The following is a 10,303-nucleotide window of genomic DNA, read 5'->3' on the forward strand; positions in this document are numbered from 1 at the left end:
ATGGGTGGAGGGAACGAGATGAGTGGGACAGAGGCTGGTTGATAATGGGTAGAATCAGATAGGGAGGGATGATGGCCAGGTGGAACCAGGTGAGGGGATAGGGGTAGCAAAGGTGAATAAAGGGACAGGAAAACTAAATGGACAAGTGAGTGTGTGAGTGGAGGGCACAGGGAGTAACTATGGGCACTCAAGGGCCTGTCTTGTTGGCTCTGGAGCAATCCATATTCCAAAACTATTCAAGCAATCCCCCCCCGCCCCAACATCGGTAGTTACATAAGTAATGCTTCCTGTACTTGTCCCAAACTTGTCGAGTTCATCACGTTTGTCACCAATTTCTACACTCTCAAATTCACTTGGATAATTTCTGATACTTTTTCTATATCTCTCGCTCTCCATCTCAAGAGACAGACCTGCCACCAACACCTCCATGAACCCACTGACTCCCAAACCTACTTCAACTATACCTCCTTTCACCCTGCCTCCTGTAAGGATGCTGCCCATATTTTCCTTCAGAGTCTCTATCTCCAGCAATATCTGTCCTCGAGACGAGCCTTCTGCTCAAGAGCTTCTTGAGTGGCTTCCATTCCTCTGTAAGTTTGGCCTCTTCTTGTGTGCCTTGCTTGATAGAGCCCTCAATGCATTACCTCCATTTCTTGTGTCTGCTCACCACCCCCCCCCCCCCCCACTTCTCTCCATAGAGAACAGCCATAGAGCTCCTTTGTTTTACCATACCAGCCCATGCATACAGTACATTTTCCTCCACCATAGCTCTAATGTGACCCAACCCCCAGTCACATCTTCCCCTCTTCCTTCCCACCCCACACTATTCTGATTTCCACAGAAACCACTCTCCTCGTGACCCCTCAGTTTCTTCATTCCTCCCTATCTATGCCTCCCCAAGTCCTACCAACCTGTCCTTGTATGCACCACCTGTCCCTTCACCTGCTCCCTCGCTGCCATCCAAACATCCCTTCAAAGTAAGGCAAAGATTCACCTGCACCTCTTGCAACCTGATCTACTGCATTCGGTGCTCACTATGTAGTCTCCGTAACATTGGTGTAACCAAGCATAGACGGGTTGACATGCACTGTCTGTAATAGCGATTTTGAACATTATGCAATTTTAACTCTCCTTCCCACTCCCACACCAACCTCTCCCTTCTCCATTGAAACAGAGTGGCAAGATGAAGATTTTAACAACACTATCTCGTATTCCACTTTGGTAACAAGCTGCTATGAACTTTGAAAAATCTTGATGGGCAGAGAGAAAATGAATGCTCACCATCTTTTTTTAACTGGGTATGGATGTCTAAAGCTAAAGGGCATCATTTTAAGGTGAGAGGGGAAAGATTTAAAGGGGACCCAGGGGCAGATTTTTCTTCATAGGGTGGTGGGTATATGGAACGAGCTGCTAGAAGAAGTGGTAGAGGTGGTTAAAATGATAACGTTTCAAAGGCAATTCAATTTTTAGTGCACCTTTCAAGTTTTTGTGCGTCTTGTGCAGGTCTATATCCCCCTACGCTACTTTGCCAATGTTTGCTGGCTTTGGGGTTACTGTAAAGAGTGCCAAATCGGTTAGGTGCAACTCTGCATCATCAGGTTTTATTGTTGGAGATGTATTGCAGAGACATGTCTATGTCGTAGTGATCCTGATTAATGGTATAAAGTGTACCACGGAAGCTTAATGTTCTCATATGGGTCGAATGCGTCTGTTCTTAACGCTGCTTGGGTTGTCGACCTGCTCGTGAAAACAGGATATATTTTTTCATATCCATGTTAGACCTTTTGATGGTTTCAGTTGCGGTCCCAACTGACACGAGGTGTTTTTCTGCCAATGGTGTACGGTGCCAAAACTTTGTGCAGCGTCCAATCCCAGGAGGCTGCTACTTGTTTACCCAGTACCCCCTTCTGCGTTACAGCCGATGTCCAGAGCAACCTTCCGTGGACCTTATGAGGAGGTTTTTTGGGCCGTTTTACCTTATTGGTCCCGAAAGAGAATATCGATAGTGAGTTCAACCTATTACCTACTCGTCCCATCCCCAACCCCCCACCCCCACTGGTTCCATCTATCACTGAATAGCCTCTATATTCTGGCACTTGCTCCTCTCTCTTGGTCCTGCAGGATCTCAACCCAAATCGTTCACTTGCACCTTTTGCCTTCACAGTTGCAGCTTGACCTGCTGAGTCCTCCCAGTGTTCTGTCTGTTCCAGATTCCAGCATCTGCAATCTCTTTTGCCTTCAAACCACTGATCGAGCCAGTGATTGAGATGGAAGGCACTGGTATACTCAAGAACATTCAAAGTTGCATGGAGGTCAAGGAGCATGAGGAAGGATAGTGTATCTTTAATACAATTGCACAGGATTACTTTTTCCCTATATTTGTTCCTCTGGTCTCACACTTCATGCCTCGTCTACCCTTATTTCATGGCTTTGTCCCACCCCACCTCTCTTCCAGCTTTCTCCTACAATCAGTCTGAAGAAGGGTCCCGACCCGAAACATCATCCATCCATGTTCTCCCGAGATGCTGAGCTACTCCAGCATTATCTGTCCTGTTTGTAATACCAGCCATCGGCAGTTCCTTGTGTCCATAACATTTGTATTTACTGTTCAATCTCTCTTGTGCCAGTGTATGAATACCGACTGGGAATATTTTTAAATGGCAGAAATGCCGAAAAGGCATGGGAACAAACATTTCAATCCATTTTAATTTTTGAACAATATTTTGATATTTTTAGAAAAACCATAAACGTGTATTCATAGTAAATATTTGAGAACATCAAATGAAATCTATCAAATGTCGAACTTCCATTTCGCTGCTGAGGTTCACAGCATCGTTTATTTCCAATTACTGACTCTGCAGAATTAACAGCTTGCTTAGCAAAATAATTGCACTCTTTCTGTTTGGTTGTGTGTGTGTGTCCATCTGAAGAGGAAATAAGTTTATCCTTTCAAGAGCAACTCCAAAAATGAGAAGTATCCAGCCAAGTGGACAGTTACATGCTTCCCCATACTCTGACATTTTCCCCTTTCTATCAAAAGGACCAATTGCTGGGTTACGGTTCCACAGATACACAAGACCTTTTGGATAAACCTACCTTTTGAATGCCAATGGATAATTTAACTATGGAAGCAATTACAGTTCTGAATGTTGGGATTTAACCAGAGAAAATCACTTGAGTTGGTCTCTGGGCTATAAAGTGGCAAATGTGGTTCAAAAGGACTCTGATATTTATAAATAGTCAAAAAAAATTAAATCAATTATAAAATTATTATCATTAAAGATATTTATGTGAACTTGTAAAAACAAAGAAAACTTGGATTAAACTTGGTTGGGTCAAAAAACCTTTACTTTGTTCTAAACTTGTTCTCTCTCTGCCACTCCCTCTCAGCCTGTTCTTTCCATTCAAATGAATTATATTAACTATTCTATCAACAAAATCACCAAAATAAATTCCCAATAAAAAAAGATGGAGAATTTGTTTTAAATCCACCATGCTGTCGGTCCCTTTTTGAGTCCATGTCGAAACACAGTCCGTAAATCAGTGGAAAGCTGCAATTAAGTTCATGATCTTTGTATTTGCACGGAAATCTTAAACACGATCGAAAATTGCTGGTGTTTCCATCAGCCCATTGAATTCCTCGTTTTTTGCCCTGTGAAAACTTTTGAGTTCAGTTTTTAATATTTTAAAGCATAGAAATTATTAATTTAAAAGTCAACAATTCCTTCCCAAGCTGAAATAAGATTCGCTCTTGGAAAATACAAGGTACAGCATTTATTTTAATTTAAAGGATTCTAATATTCAATAGTTTTTTTCTGCTTGTGTATTGTAAGCTGTTTAAAACATCTTTGCCCATGGCAGTCAATGACATCTAATGTATGATTATTAATTTCTAATTATACATATTAGCATAAATATAGGTTGTAATGTTATCCTCACTTCAAATATCCTGGAATTCAATACAGGATAGAAAATTGTATTTTTAATCGATCCTTTTCATGTCCCCGGACCAACTGGTTTTGCTGTGCATTTTGGTTTTGTTGACCTTTGCAGTTTGAGTACTTGTGTGTTGCAGTTAGTAGTTTATTTCCACTCGTGGTTGCTCATTTATTACCATCTGAGAAGTACTAATATTAAACTGGCGGATGTGGTATAAAACAAATGAAATAAAGGATGCAATCACCACATTGATGTAAGCCGGCAGTAATGGCATGCGATGGAAAAATGTATTTGTTTTAAATCCCTTTGTTGTTGCAATTTTTATTCGCCTGTAGATTTTTCTGGTAGATGCGTTTGTGAATATTAGGAAATCTCTTCACTATCAATGCTCGTAGAGAGATTTTGAGGGTACTAATGACATTATTTCGATGTGCAGGAATCCATATACCTGAAAGTGAAGCATGTAACTGATAATTAAGCATTTGCACTAATCTTGATGCATCTCCAGTTTACATCCATAGTCAAACCTCTCCGGATGATGCATCATGGCAAGCAAGGAGAATCGACAGAGGAGTTACAATTAGCTTTATAGGTGCATACATTTCCTCTATCTTTAATAGGCAGCCTGTGACCGACTTTATGCCCATTTTTCATTTATTTTTAGAACATTTATAGTCTCGCATATATATGTTTTATCACCATGGGACAGAAGCTTTATGTGAAATACAATCAACTCTCCTTGAAAAGATATTAATGCTGAAAGGACTGCTTTGAACTGAATAATCTTTAAGCCAAAAGATAGCTGAACAGAGTAAGATTTTGCTGGAAGTAAATGCTGATTTATTTGACTGATTGTCTAAAACATTGGACATTTGTTACCCAGTGATCCAGCTGAATCTTGTGTTCACTATTCTATTACTCACATCTTTATATACTTCAGACCACAGTGGGAACAAATGTTTTCTAAACCAAAGTTTAAACTTATTATTGATTCAGACTTATTGAAATCAAAACTATTGTGATTAGAAAAGTTTTGGATTAGAACTATTGGGTTAGAATAAAGTCGGGCTTAATGACTTTTTCAATTCATCGCCTAATTTCATTTTTAATTAAAGGAATATTAGTAAAAATAAATAAGGCAAGGTTTACAGCATCAAACTAAGTTTTCTATCTACAACCTGGGCCTGAAACATTGGGTGACTTACTCATACCCCTCTGTGAGATTATTTGTGTTCAGCACCATGTACTGAGGCATATTCAGGGTGTAAACTTATTTCAGACCCCAAGTCAATAGTCACTTGTCATTCCAATATTTCATGATGGTAATGAAGCTGTTTTTATATATGAAACTAAATTTACATTGATTTTGTGGTTTTAATATTTATTTTATGCAATATATTTACTGTGTTTTGTAATTTATTTTGAGGAATAATAAAGTATATTTTTGTTTTGCTTAAAGCAATATGTCTTTTTTTTTAAATGGGACATTTAGCTAAACTTGAAAGTGACCCTCGCTGCTTTACAGAAATCCTAATTCTCTGCTGATGTAAATGGTGAAAAAAATCTCATCACTTTCAAAAGGTTAAGATTAAAGCTGTTTACACAATAGTTTCCTCTTTTAATTAGATAAACTCTTTATCCAGTCCAAAATCTGAACTGGTAGACAGTGTGTCTCCCAATGGAACACACACATATATTTTAATAGAATAAACTATTAGAGGTTTTAGCAGAGCAATCAGCTCTGCATATACTTTATCAAATTTCCACATTTTGTGCAGTGATTTCCCCTTGCAGCATGCTGAATTTGCACATGATTCCAGCAATGTGGCTTTCTGCAAAGTTTCTGCTTAGAACTGCACAAGGACCTCCTGAAGACAAATATACTCTCCATAGTTGAGTTCACAATGACTGGACAGGTAAGGTTTGGAGAGATGTGGGCAAATGGGACTGGCCCAGATGGGGCATCTTGGCTAGCAGGGACGAGTTGGGCCGTTTCTGTGCTCTATGACTCTAACATTTTTTTCTGAGTAAACCATTATCACATTTTCGATTATATGAAGGTGGAGTGTCTGAAGAAGGGTCTTGACGCGAAATGTGCACCCATTCCTTCTCTCCAGCGATGTTGCCTGTTGCGCTGAGTTACTCCAGCATTTTGTGTCTATACGGAGGTGGAGGAGAGGTTTTCCTCTTGTTTATTACTTAAACCTATAATGCTATAATCTGAATTATTAGTTGAATCAAAGTGAAAGTTTGTCTGTGAGTGATGGAACAACTGACTTTAATGAACAGAAACACATTGAATTTAATATACACATTTCAATTAAATATTATTTTACCAAATAGATTCTGCACAAAAACTTGAATCTGTTGGCTGAAATTTTATGTAAGACTGCTGCCAAATTTTCCATACTGAGTGTAACTATTGTTTGCAATGTTGGGCAGCTGCACATTTTTATTATGTTCAAATATTCTGTGTTGATATAAATCAGATCAGTGGTGTGTGTTACAAAGAATTGCAAGTAAATCAAGACTCAAAGATTCTATGTGGAGAAAGCAAAGGCAATAAGGTTGATGGCTTGTTAAACTCTTGCAAATTTTGTGTATTGTTAAATACATTCCAAAACATGTTTATACAGTAAGAAAATTTGCTATGAGTCACAGTGACAGAGAATTGGTGACTAAATCCTTGTCACAATGAGATTTTAAAGAGGGCTGGAGGATTCACTACCTCTGCCGAAGGAATCAATAGGTAGACAAACTGAGATTTATGGACTGAATTACAGGATTAAAACTGGTGTTTGGAGTGTAGTTATCTAGATTGGGAAGGGGATGGAGATGACAACATTCATTGAATACAAGGATGAGAATTTTGAAATGGTGATGTTACTAAACTGGGAGGAGAGTTAACAAATTGTCATCCCTGACTGAAAATGTCATCTGTTCATTTCCCTCCACATTTGCTGCCCGACCCACTGAGCTACTCCTACACTTGATCTTGTGTCCACAAACACAGGAAATGGATACAAGGGACTTGATGTTAGTTCAAATGCAAGCAGCAGAGTTTTGAGTGAGCTTCAGTCTATAAAGAACAAAGCTGATTATATTGGAATAGCCAAATCTGGAGGTATCTGGGCATCGATTGGGTTTTCAGCAAAAGATGAGTGAAGTGTAAATGGGCAGCCCAGGTGATGGCAGAGAGGTGATCAGAAGGGGCTGAAATGCAACACAATGCTTACAAACTTGCTCATCCTTGCAGTTGCTGGGGAGAATAATTTGTGTTGTTGATTGAAGACTGAGTTTAATCCTTCCAATGTTCAGTTGGAAGAAATTTCTGCTCATTACTGCCTGTAAGACAAGTGGTTTCTGGATAATCAACAGGTCAAGTATAGAGAGCTGGTTTGGGCATCAGTTTGGTTTGGAAGTAACTCTGGTCTCAGTTATCCAGGTCTGCATGGGCAGGGACATTTTGCAACAATGCAGAGTGTGAACAATCAGATTTGAGTTGAGAAAGGAAAGAAATTTGCAAATATTTCATTGTTTTAAGATTTCTTTAAACATTTAAAATGTAGTGAAGTGGAAGTTTGACATAATAGATAAATATTTTAATGAATTGAGAAAAGGAACACCTTTCTATCCAGTTTATAAAACCTGGATACTGAGACGTCGGTACCATAAGATAATATCGACATTGGTGGAAACCCTTCATTAGAAATTCATCATCCCTGTTGTAATAAAAGATATGAAACCTGATATATTCAACAATGACGGAGCAAGAGTTGGCAAACCGCCACCTAGATAACTCTCAAACCCTGTACTAGTTCAAAAGGAAAATCTGGCAGGTGTTTCCCAGAAGTAGTAAAGTTTAGAGGCAACAAGGTTTAACGTGTAATACTTTGATAAGCCTCGCCTTTACCATGAAGTCGTTAATATATTTGCAATGTTGAACATGGGAACATTCCAAGGCACACACAGTGTCTTTGACACCAGGCCATCAGCTGCAATGTTATGGCTCCATCAGATACAGCAACACTCACAATCATACTTAACTATACTGCAATACTCCTTTGGAATGCTTTTTTTCACCAAAGGAAGGAATAATTTGATATGTTGTAAATATGTTACTTATCCAGTCCCTTTGGTCTGTTGAGCTATTTAATTAGATTGTTGTTGATCAGTGCTTCAACTTCATTTACCTTCAAAGCTTTCTTTACCCTGCTTTCTTGATAATTTCCATAACCTATCAGTGCAGAAAACTCCAAACTTTACTCTCCTTTGAGGAAAACAATGTTTTCCGATTTTATTCCTGAGAGTCCCGCAATTTGTCTTTCTTGGTCTTGTTTACCCAACCAGAGGAAATAACATCACTGTATCTACCCTGCTGAATCTTGCCATGGACAATTAAATCACTTGCAATTTTATAGCCGACTCCACCCATCTGCCAATTACCCCTCGTTCCCCCTCATCTGTATCCACCTATCACTTGCCAGACTTTGTCCCACCCCACCTTTCTTTTATAGCTTTATCTCCCCCCCACTCCATCAGTCTGAAAGGTCCTGACCTGAAACATCGTCTGTCCATTCACTCCACAGGTGCTGCCTGAACCACTGAGATCCTTCAGTACTTTTTGCTTTCCTCCCGATTTCAACATTTGTAGCCTCTTGCGGTCAATCTGTGCAGTTGGCTCTCTCAGGGACAGTACAACCATTCTTGAGTCACAGTGCCCTTGGATTGTGTTTTAATGTTAAAATGGATTACAAATTAATTGCATCCGTTCACTACTTGCTTCACTCTTCTTTCTCTTTTTCTATTATAGGTTAAAGTTTAAAAAAAAGAAGTCGTACAAGAAATGTAATATATTGCATATTATCATTAAGATGTATGTGCATTGCTTCTAATAAAATTAAAAAAATAATAATTGCATCCCACCATGCAAGGAATTACAGTATGATCATTGGTTGTGAAATTACAGAAAACCAAGATCCAGCTAACATCCATTAGTGGTCAATGTTGGGGTATTTTCATCTTCATTACTGACCAACAGTTTGTTAATTCAAGGGTTGTGAGCCAGCATTTAATTGCCTCTCCGCTAATGCCTTTGGGAAGGTGATTGTGAGCTGCCTTCTTGAATCACTGCAGTCCTTCTGGTGTGGGTATTACCAACTATGCTGTTAGGGAGGGACTTCCAGGATTTTGACCCAGTGACTGAAGGAATGGTGACATTTCCAAGTCAGGGTGGTGCGTTGCTTGGAGGGCAACATGTTGGTGGTAGTATTCCACACTAGAATGCTGAGAACCATATTCTGCACTTTGTATCTTCCCGTTTGTTTTACCTATTGTACTTGAGTTTGAATTGATTGTATTTATTTATGGTATATCGGCTCAGTTTAGATAGCATGCAAGACAAAGCTTTTCACTGTACCTCGGTGCACGTGATAATAATAAACCTCAACCTTTTGCTGCCCTTCTAATAGCCAGTAGAGGGTGTAGATTTGGATGGTGCTAGCTGAGGAGTCTTGATGGATGAGTTGCTGCAGTAATCCTGTGGAAGGTACAGACTGCAGCATTGTTGGAGATGAGGTGCAGGACTGATGGCTTATCGGGCCAGGGACCCTTCTTCAGATTAAATGGGGTAGGGGAAAGAGCTGGGGGGATAAAACGGTAGGTCAGGACAAGGCCTGACATGTGATAGGTGGATATGGGTGAGGACATGGAGGGACACGGGCCAAACGCAGGCAAAGGGAACCAACATTCATAGAGTCATACAGAGTGGAAACACCAGGCCATTCGGCCCAACTTGCCCACAGCATTTTTGGTCAGCAGGGAGTTGAGCCGAAGGGCCTGTTTCTGTGCTGTAGGAACCCGCCCATGGAAGACGTGACCCAGGGCGGCCAATCAAGACGATGCTGAAAACGTTGATGGAAGACACATGTGTAGAGACAAAAGAGGAGCTTGCCAGCTGCATGGAGGACAGAGATGTGTGGTGCATCTGTCACCGTGCCCGCTGGAAACCAGCACCACTAATGGTTTTAACGATAATAAAAGAAAGTAATAGGACTCTATGCCCTGGCCCTTGCATCTGTCTCCACAGGTGTCCAGGAACCTTGAGACCTCAGACAGTCTGTAAAGCTGCAGCATTCCATGAGTTGCCATTGTTTCTACACAGACGCTGCCTGGCCCGCTGAATAATCCCAGCATCTCACTCTTCATCACTTTGTATTTGCGGCGCCTCGGTTTTGCAATTGCAAAGGTCACGATGCAGCCTGGTTTCAGGGAACTCCCTCGGGAGGGGGGGGCGGGTTTGTCCCCGTTCCGCATCTCGGGGGGAGGCGCCGGCCCGCCCACCCGCTCGGTGATTTTCGTGGCT

This window comes from Leucoraja erinacea, chromosome 23 (genome assembly GCF_028641065.1).
Source record: "Leucoraja erinacea ecotype New England chromosome 23, Leri_hhj_1, whole genome shotgun sequence".
Lineage (NCBI taxonomy): Eukaryota > Metazoa > Chordata > Chondrichthyes > Rajiformes > Rajidae > Leucoraja > Leucoraja erinaceus.